The sequence below is a fragment of the Tenrec ecaudatus genome, chromosome 9 (assembly GCF_050624435.1).
Source record: "Tenrec ecaudatus isolate mTenEca1 chromosome 9, mTenEca1.hap1, whole genome shotgun sequence".
Taxonomy (NCBI): Eukaryota; Metazoa; Chordata; class Mammalia; order Afrosoricida; family Tenrecidae; genus Tenrec; species Tenrec ecaudatus.
Genome location: NC_134538.1, coordinates 54,324,035 through 54,334,349, shown reverse-complemented (window position 1 = coordinate 54,334,349; position 10,315 = coordinate 54,324,035). Strand labels below are relative to the sequence as shown.

The window sequence follows — 10,315 nt, the reverse complement described above, 5'->3', positions numbered from 1 at the left end:
CTGGCTCCAACAATGGTATCAAGCATGGGAATAATTGTGAGCAGGTACAACTGGGCAGAGTTTCCTTCTGTTGTGTATTTGGTTATTATGGATTAGCACGGATTCAATGGCGCTTAATAACAGTGATGAATGGTGCTCTGAACTGCAATATATTTACTATTTTAATGCTCTGCTTGCATACGTATGACGTGTGTTAGTTTGATAGATATGGATCTATATTTGTGAATTAGTGTTATTGAAATTTTGTTGCATTACCAAACTCCATTGTTCTGGTGAATAGTGTCCAGTCACTTAAGAATTTAATCTGTACAAGTCAACAATTTATGTATTGTAATCTGAAAAACTAGCCTATAATTGTATAATTTCCTTTTCTCGGCAGTATTTTCAATTCTGTCATGGGCTAAAGTTTTGACACCATTAATAGAATCCTATTATGCCCCAGGGGATTATTGATAATGTTCTCTATCATAAAGGGTAATAATGTCTCTAAATTAATAATATATATATATGGATTTAGGGCTCACAGTTAACTCTAACCTCAAGATAATAAAAATTACTTCTTATGACCCTACTTGGTACTCGCTCTCATGAATAGATCACTGAAGATTTGGATGCTCCAGCAAAGTGTGGTGAAGAAACCAGATGGTGCCTAGCTATCGCAAAGAATAGCATCAGGGGTGTTAAAGGTTTGTCCTCAAACAAGCAATCACATAAGGGAGGCATCAACTAAGTTCACATGAAATAAGTACACCATTCTGCAAGATCAAAGGAGTGGAAATAACACAGTTAAAATCCAAAGGAGGGACTCATGTCAGAGTTTAAATCCTGTACACCACGTTGGTAGATGACTGAGGATGACAGTGAAAACCCAAAGTCCATCTTCAGGGTCCCCACATAGATTCAGCCTCTCCTAAGTCAATCTGCTCTGACTGCAGTACAGGGATGTGAATAGCCTGTTATCAGACAGAGAACACTGTAATATAATTAAATGAAAATGATTTTATATTGAAATGTAGCACCTTATTGTTCGATCTCCCATTGGACTTGTTTTAAAATTGATTCCATTTATAATATTTTCTGCTTTTTTATCAATTGAGGTTTTCCCATGTTTTCTCTAGTTATTTGTGTGTGGGTTTTGTATGATTTTTTTTATACAAAATCAAGAGTAGGTAAATTTATAGAGACAGTAACTAGATTAGCAATTACCTAGGTGTATGGCAGGGGGCTTGTGGGGAAATGAGGAGCAAACAACAATAAATACTAGAAGAAAATGTTCTGAAATAATTTGTGATGATGATTGTACAAATATGATACAACTATTACAATGTGTGACATGTGAGCTCTATGCCAGTAGAACTATTTTTTAAAATGACATTCAGATAACAGACACATCAAAAAATGCTCAGCATCACTAAGAATTTAGGAGACACAAATCAAAACACCCACAGCATAGCCCAGGCTGTAAACGAGAAACAACAAACCTGGAGCGTGTGCCGGGAGATTAGAACACTGCTAATGATGAAGAGTTTAAAGAAATCTGCCAGGACCTTCCACCTGAAATTGATCAGATGTGCACTCCAGATGACTGACAACTATTGGCAACTTGAATGCAAAAGCGAACAGCAAAGAGGTAGGAACAGTAGTTAGAAGTGATGGCTTGACGATAGAAATAAAACTGGAGATCACATGATAACATTGCGCAAGACAAAGGATTTCATTACAAATATCTTTAACCAACAGACTTCCCCAGATAGAATACACAGAAATAAAATGGACTAAATTTATGGGCAGAGATGCTGGAGAAGTTCAATGTCATCAGCAAAAATTAGGCTATGGCTGACAGCAGAACAGACCATTCATTGCTCATATGTAAGTGCAAGTTGAAGGTGAAGAAAATGAAAGCAAGTGCAGGAGAGCCAAAATATGACCTTGAAGAAAAAGTTCAAGACTAGAGTTGAAATATTAAAATATTCTACGTGAAAAATATTTTAAAATGTAGGAAGCATCAATGAAAGGTGACAGGAATACACAGAGTTACTATATCAAAAAGAACTGGTCAAAATTCAACCATTTCAAATGACAGCATATGATTGAGAACCAACCATACTGAAAAGAGGAAGCCCAGGGTACACTGAAGGCATTAGAGAAAAATCAGGGCCCAGGAATTAATAAAATGCCAATTGAAATGTTTCAACAAGCTGAAGGTACACTGGAAACACTCATCTATGCCAAGTAATGTGGAAGACAGCTACCTGATGAACCTATGAAAAGAGATTAATATTTGCACTCGTTCCTAAGAAAAGGGCCCCCACAGAATGTGGAAATGATCAAGCCGTATCATTCATGTCACAGACAAGTAACTTTTTGCTGAAGATCATTCGATAACAGTTTCTGTAGTACATAGACAGGGAGCTCCTAGAACTTCAAGCTTGATTTCAGAAAAGGATATGGAGTAAGGGGTATCATTGCTAATGTTCAGCTAACTCTTGGCTGAAAGCAAGGAATACCATAAAAATGTTTACTTGTATTTTATTGCTTCTGCAAAGTCATTCAACTATGTGAATAATAACCAACTAAGAATTAGACAGAGAAGAATGGAAATTCCAGAACACTTCATTGTGATCATTTGGACCCTGTACATGAATCAAGAGGCAGTAGTTTGAGTAAACAAGGGAATATTGCCTGGTTTGAAATCAGCAAAGATTTATATCAGGTTTGTATCTTTTCACCATTCTTTCATGATAGGTATTTCTTAATGCTTGAGAGAGTGCAGAGAGACTAGAATCTTTATACACTGCTGGTTGGACTGCAAAAATGTGCAACCACGTTGAAAAGACTTGCGGCCCTACCTAAAGAGCTGGGAATAGATATTCTATATGATCCAGCAATCCCTCGCTGGGTATAAACTCTAGAAAGTAATAGTCATAGCACCAACTGATATAAATGCACGCATGTTCATTGCAGCTCTGGTCACATTAGCAAGAAGATAGAAACAACCTAAATGTGCATCAGTAGAAGAATGAAAAACGAAACTTTGGCACATACATAAAATGGAATAGTATAGCTCAGATCAATCTGGAGAATATTATGCCAAGTGAAATCAGACAATCCTGTTTTAGGCTGGGTTTGCTAGAGAAGTAACATCTGTGCACTGGTATGTATATAGAAAGAGATTTATATCAAGAAATGGCTCACACTGTGGTAGAAATTGGTAAATCCAATCCACTTCAAGTTCATGGATTAGATGGAAGCTGAAGTTTTTACCTGGATCTGGCAGCCACTGGGACTGATGCATAGGAGGCAGCAAGATGAAGCAGGAAGATCACCATCTGGCGGATGCCAAGCTGAACGAATCTGAGATAGCCAAATGAATCCAAGTTTGGCAGTCCACTGATGGCTCCTGGAATTTGCAGGTGAAATAACAGGCAGTCGATGAACTATATGCACGATCCATATCCAGCAGTAGGTAGGAATGAGCTACTTCCACACCCTGTCAATTTCTACTAAGAGTAGGCCCTACCCTCAGTGAAACCTCCCGCAACTGTACGAAGGCTGGATCGACTTTATGAGGTCTATTCTCCAGACAACTGCCGGGCTGCTTCAGGACCATCATGGAGTGGAACACACGATGCTAGATCATATCATGTAAGAACCCTGGCTCCTCAAGTTCACATAAAGCCCATCACAATCACAAAAGAATTCATATTGCATGAGACCACTGTTTTAAAGAAAATAAGCAAAAACGAACAAACAAAAACAAGCAAGGCAACAATTTTACTTCCAAAGAAAACAGACTTTGGAGGTTTCTCGGGCATGGTGGAAAATAGGGAAGCACAACTGCAGGGAGATGAAATAATAGGCTAGAAGGTTGACAGGGTGAAGGGTAAGATCCACAAGAGGGAAAAGAGAAATCAAAGGAGTGGATCAGGGTAACCTAATGGGGAGGGGTGGGTAAAAAATAACCCAAATAGTTATCTATAAAACTGATGGTCTGAAATATAAACCCCTACCTAATCCACAATTTAGAAAACACAGAATTGTCTTAAAACATAATTAAGAAGTACCAAAATAAAAGGAAAACTCTTTCGGATCCAGCTCATGAATTGTACTTTGATATATGAGTTAAGTTAGAAAATAAATGTATATGTGCTCTCTTTTTCTTGAAAGATTTTATGTTTCCTAAAAGTAGGAAGACATTAATATCTAAAACTCCTTGTGGATATACTTAATTTGGAAGTTAAAGAACTATCCTGAGAATTCTACTTTAACTTCGGCTGTCATTTCTTTTCAATATTATACCATAATCTAGTTGCATGATACAGAATTTATTAAGAAGAGTATGGAAAACAGAAATTATGGAAAACATGAAGGACATTTAAGCTTAATAATATTCCTACCATGCAAGTACCTGCTAATGTTTTTATTTATTTATTTTCTTTTTTTACATTTTATTAGGGACTCATACAACTCTTATCTCAATCCACACATATACATACATCAATTGTATAAAGCACATCCATACATTCCCTGCCCCAATCATTCTCAAAGCATTTGCTCTCTACTTAAGCCCTTTGCATCAGGTCCTCTTTTTTTTCCCCTCCCTCCCCTTTCCCCCTCCCTCATGTGCCCTTGGTAATTTATACATCGTTATTTTGTCATATCTTGCCCTATCCGGAGTCTCCCTTCCCACCTCTTCTCTGCTGTCCCTCTCCCAGGGAAGAGGTCACATGTGGATCCTTGTAATCAGTTCCCCCTTTCCAACCCACTCACCCTCCACTCTCCCAGCATCGCCCCTCACACCCTTGGTCCTGAAGGTATGATCCACCCTGGATTCCCTGTACCTCCAGCCCTCATATGTACCAGTGTACAGCCTCTGCCCTATTCAGCACTGCAAGGTAGAATTCGGATCATGGTAGTTGGGGGGAGGAAGCATCCAGGATCTGGGGGAAAGCTGTGTTCTTCATCAGTACTACCTCGCACCCTAATTAACCCATTTCCTCTCCTCAACCCCTCTATGAGGGGATCTCCATTGGCCGACACTTGGGCCTTGGGTCTCCACTCTGCACTTCCCCCTTCATTTAATATGGTATATATATATATATATATATATATATATATATATACACACGCACATACACACATATACACATACACACACATATATGTACATACACACATATATATCTTTTATTTTGCATGATGCCTTATACCTGCTAATGTTTTTAAAAATCATTTTATTGGGGGCTCGTACAATTCTTACCACAATCCATACATCCATCCATTGGTGTCAAGCACATTTGTACATTTGTTGCCATCATCATTCTCAAAACATTTGCCTTCTACTTGAGCCCTTAATATCGGCTGCTCGTTCCCCTCTTCCCCAGTCCCCCCTACCTCATGAACCCTTCATAATTCATAAATTATTATTATTTTGTCATATGTTACACTGTCCGATGTCTCTCCCCCACCCCCCCACACTCTTCTCTGCTTTCCATACCCCAGGGACGAGGCTATACATAGATTCTTGTAATTGGATGTTCCCTCTTTCTACCCTACATTCCCTCCACCCTCTAGGCATCGCCACTCTCACCACTGGTCCTGAAGGAGTCATTTGTCTTGGATTCTCTGTGTTTCCAGTTGCTATCTGTACCAATGTACATCCTCTGGTCTAGCCAGATTTGTAAAGTAGAATTGGGATAATGATAGTGGTGGGGGGGAGGAAGCATGTAAGAACTAGAGAAAAGTTATATGTTTCATCATTGCTACCCTGAACCCTGACTGAGGAGATGAGCCAGTCAGGGTGCAGGGTAGCAATGATGAAACATATAACTTTCCTCTAGCTCTTATATGCTTCCACCCCCCCACAACCCTTCAGTAAGGGGCTGTCCAGTTGCTTACCAATGGGCTTTGAGTCTCCACTCTGTACTCAACTACTTTTACAATGATATGATTTTTTGCTCTTTGCTGCTTGATACCTGATCCCTTCGGCAGCTTGTGGTCACACAGGCTGGTGTGCTTCTTCCATGTGGGCTTTGTTGCTTCTGAGCTAGATGGCCACTTGTTTATCTTCAAGCCTTTAAGACCCCAGACACTATATCTTTTGATAGCCGGGCACCATCAGCTTTCTTCACCACATTTGCTTATGCACACATTTTTCTTCAGCAATCATGTCAGGAAGGTGTGCATCATGGAATGCCAATTTAATAGAATGTGTTCTTGCATTGAGTAAGTGCTTGAGTGGAGGCCCCATGTCCACCTGATGCCTTAATAATATATATATATATTCATATATATATATTCATATATATATAGATCTGTTTCCCCACACTCTTATATAAATATACTTACATATGTACATTCCAGTCTTTAGACCTCTATAAACACCCTTTGTCACCTAGTTCTTTCCTCTATTTCCTTTTACTTTCCTCTTGTCCCACTATCATGCTCAGCCTTCATTTGGGTTTCAGTATTTTCTGTCGGTTACATTGCCAATGCTAAATCCCTACCAGGCCTTTCACACCCTCCTTGCCACTGTTTTTGGATCACTTGTTGCTTCCCTGTCCCTGGGTTGGTCAGCACCACCTCCTTACTCCCGCCTCCCTCTCTCCCATGTCCCCCTGGAACCATTGGTCCCGTTGTTTTCTCCTCCAGACTATTTATCCAGTCTATCTTATCTAGATAGAATTGTAGAGATAATAATATGCACCAAAAATCAAGCCATAGCTAGATAGGTGATGAGTGAGAACACAGCAACGACAACAAAAAAGGAAACCAATTACCCATAGAAGAATAAATTAATTAAAGAAAGAAAAACCTATAAATAGATCAAGGTCTGGTTTTTGATTTCTAGGCATGTTCTTCAGTCAGGTCTGATGGGGTACCACGCTCTTGCCCCAGAGTCTGTCCTTTGTACTCCCTCAGGGGCTCCCTGCTCTGCTCCCTCAGTTGCTCTGCCACATGCTTTTAGTGGTTTGCCTTGGTGTCACAGGGTCAGTCTGGTCCAGTTCCAACACTGAGTCTTCAGTGTTGTTCCCCTTAGGACCCTGGGACATCAAGGGACGATGTGCTTCATAGTGGGATCAGCTATATTGTCAAATCTATCCATTTGCTGTTCAGAGTGGGGATATTGTCTTCCAGGCCTGGTGGGTCAGGATGTGCTCCACTCTCTCTTTCTCCCCCTTCATTTGCTCCCATGTGCTCTGATCAGACATGCCCCTCTCCCCTAGCTGCAGCTTCAGTGCCGTCCTCTCAAGTAAATTCTTCTGGGGGGAGGAGCAGTTGTCCACGTAGCTGGTATGGGGGCACCTGCTAATTTTACAGATGTAGAAATTTCAGGTCAGAGATTTTACTGACTATCCAAGTTCATCGAGAAAAAACAAAGATTGAACTTGGATTGTTTTCAAATCATGTGCCCTGGTTTCTACTGCATAAAACCCAGTCAAATGTCTAGTGTTTATATTATTTTCTTCTCCAAGTTGCTTGAGGAAATAGCTCAACGAGTGCTCTTGATATTAGTGAACTTTGCTTCCAAAACTTTACTCAGTAATGCATGATGTTGGAAAGTCAGCATGTCTTTCTGAGGTTGCCACAACCAACGTCAACTCATAATAGTAGTGGTCAGAGAATGATTTCTGTGTGAACAATCTGACTGTTTTCCTTTTATTGGTTTAAGGCATTGGTTCTCAACCTATGGGTCGCGACCCCATTGGGGGGTTGAATGATCCTTTCACGGGGTCACCCGATTCATAACAGTAGCAAAATTACAGTTATGAAGTAACAATGACAATGATTTTATGTTTGGGGGGGGGTCACCACCACATGAGGAATTGTATTAAAGGGTCACGCATGTTGACAATTCCCTATATTTTTCTTAAAATAAAAATATTCTGACTGTAACTTCTAGATTTCTTCTCATTGACATGTTCCACATTATCCTAGTTGTTACTTGGCACAGAAAATTATTTTGATCAAATGACTTGCATTTAAATATTTCCCTATCCTCCCAAATGATCACGGCTAGAACCAAAACAGGCCATGGCATTGCTTTCTCATTGCCCATCTTTGTCGACTGTAGACCAGGTTACACTTGCTGAGATTGTTTATTATAAAGGATATTAGACTTTTGCCATTACTTTTTCTGTCAATTGATAAGGGCATATGATTTTCCTTCTTCGGGGTTTTCTGTGGCAGATTACATTAGTTGATTATTGGATGTTAAATTTATCATGCATACCTGATCACACATAAATCTCTCCATATAATTCTTTCAACCATATAATTCTGTTTAGCATATTATTGCATTTAATCTATTGGCTTTTCTTCTTGAGAATTTATGTACCCAAGTCCATGAGAGATATCGATCCATGGTTTTCTTGTTTTGAGCTGTCATTGGTTTCTTGATAGAGTAAGTTGTGAATGTGCCTCCTGTACTATTTCTGGAAGAGATGATGTAAAACTGACCATCATTCTCCTTTAAAGTTTGACAGAATTCTTCAAGACACACCCCTGGACTTGGATTTTTCCAGAAGCTTTTAAATGATAAAATCAATTTAGTTAATGGTCATTGGACTTAATATGTACTCCAGCATGGATGGTTTCAAGGATTGCTGTTTCTGAGGAATTACTCGATCTCTTTTAAATAGTCAAATTATTAGTATAAACTTTCTCACGATCTTCTCATTACCATTCATTGTAAGGGCACAGAAACTGCAATAATATTTGCTGATAACGGATGCTTTCATTTTATGTCTTTTATCTTATTTTCACTCTTGCCAGAGGCTGTTTAATTTTGTTGATTTTTTTTCAAGAGTTAGCTTTTTGAGTCATTAATTATTTCTATTATTTTCCCAATTATGTGGATTTCTATTCTTAACATTATAATTTCTTTTCTTCTTATTTATTTACTTTTTTCTGGAACAAATTCTCCTCTCCTCCCACAGCCAACCCCAGTAGGTTCACCTTCACAGGTTCTGGGACTAGGATAGGAAGTAAGACATGTGACTGTTTCCTCATTGGGTCTCAGTGCCTTGGTTACAGAGTGAACCTCAGGCTATCATTTGTCCTAAAGAGTTCTTACCAACCCCCCTGCCCCCAAAAAACTCTAAAGAGGTTAGTTGATTCTACAAAATTTGGGAAGTTTTAAACCATTACTTCATCCAGTATTCTTTTAATCCCACATTCTTTCTCCTCTCCTTTGAGGCTCTGATGATAAAAATGTTTTCTATTTTGTTATTTCCCCACCAGTCCTGAAGCCGTTCATATTATTGTGCAGCATTTGTTCATGTTGGTGGATAATAATGTGTTCTGAAGTTCTGATTCTATCCTCAATTAAGTCTGTCATGTGAGTTTTTATTTCTAGTTTATTTTAAATTTTATCATTTCCTTTCTGCTTTGTAATGGTTTTTATGTTGTTGCTGATTCGTCAGAGGACTGTCTCAATTGCAATGTTATTAATTCTCTGCTCTTGGTCTGAAGTGTAGTTTTTAGTTGTGTCTGTTATGTGCGGAGACTCTGGATCTTCTATAAATCTCTGTTGTTTTACCAGTCATTCATTCTGTTTAGGTTTAACAAACAAGTCCAGGCCTGCTTTCATTGGCTGTGGTTCCAATGATTGTTAATTTTTAGATCCTTTATGGTATTATTCTGATACACTCCTCATATCTGGCACAGTTAAACCTTCAACTGGACCCTGTTGCTGTCTCAGCAGATAACAAAATTTTCAGGCTGAATCCCTGCTGGTCATATGGCAGGAACATCTTCACAGTTGAATAATTTTGTCATGATTTCTTAAGAGTGGCTTCCATCTGCCCCAGTGACTCAGGAAAGTAGAGAGAAGTCAGATCTGCGTGGCACAGAGATTTTCCACATCATGCCATCTGCCATAGTTGGGATTCTCTGATCCTGTGTCTATAGTTGAGTGAAAGGAGTACAGTCCCCTCGGCTTCCCTACTTAGCACTTGAGTGGCAACATTCTCTGTCTTCTCACAAAGAGCATCCTAAGTCAAGCCAGAGTGGTTGGCCAAGTCCCTCTACCAATTCAACCTACCCACCCTTGTGTACTCTGATCAGGGAAAGGGCTCTTGAATTACTGGGGATGAGGAGTCCCTGGAAAGAGATGGGAATCCCTGATCTACAGGTCAAAGCATGGCCAGGCTACTTGCTGAGATCTGTTTAGCCAGTGCAGGCTCCTACTTCTGTCTCTCTTTGGAGGTAAGGAGAGTCTTAATCCTGATGGAGAAGGAGGTCCCTTCCCGGGATATTTGCTATTGCTATTATTCATGCTTCAGACCCATGACTCTTAACAGGTTCTGCTAGG

The 10,315-nt window shown here is 39.5% G+C and overlaps 1 non-coding gene across 1 annotated transcript; it reads right to left on the bottom strand.

The window, feature by feature from the left end:
• Positions 1 to 8,901: 8,901 nt before the first annotated feature.
• Positions 8,902 to 9,017, bottom strand: LOC142457542 (small nucleolar RNA SNORD22). The gene has a single exon (XR_012786258.1). It is a non-coding gene; the product is annotated as a small nucleolar RNA SNORD22 (small nucleolar RNA).
• Between the last annotated feature and the right edge of the window lie 1,298 nt (positions 9,018 to 10,315).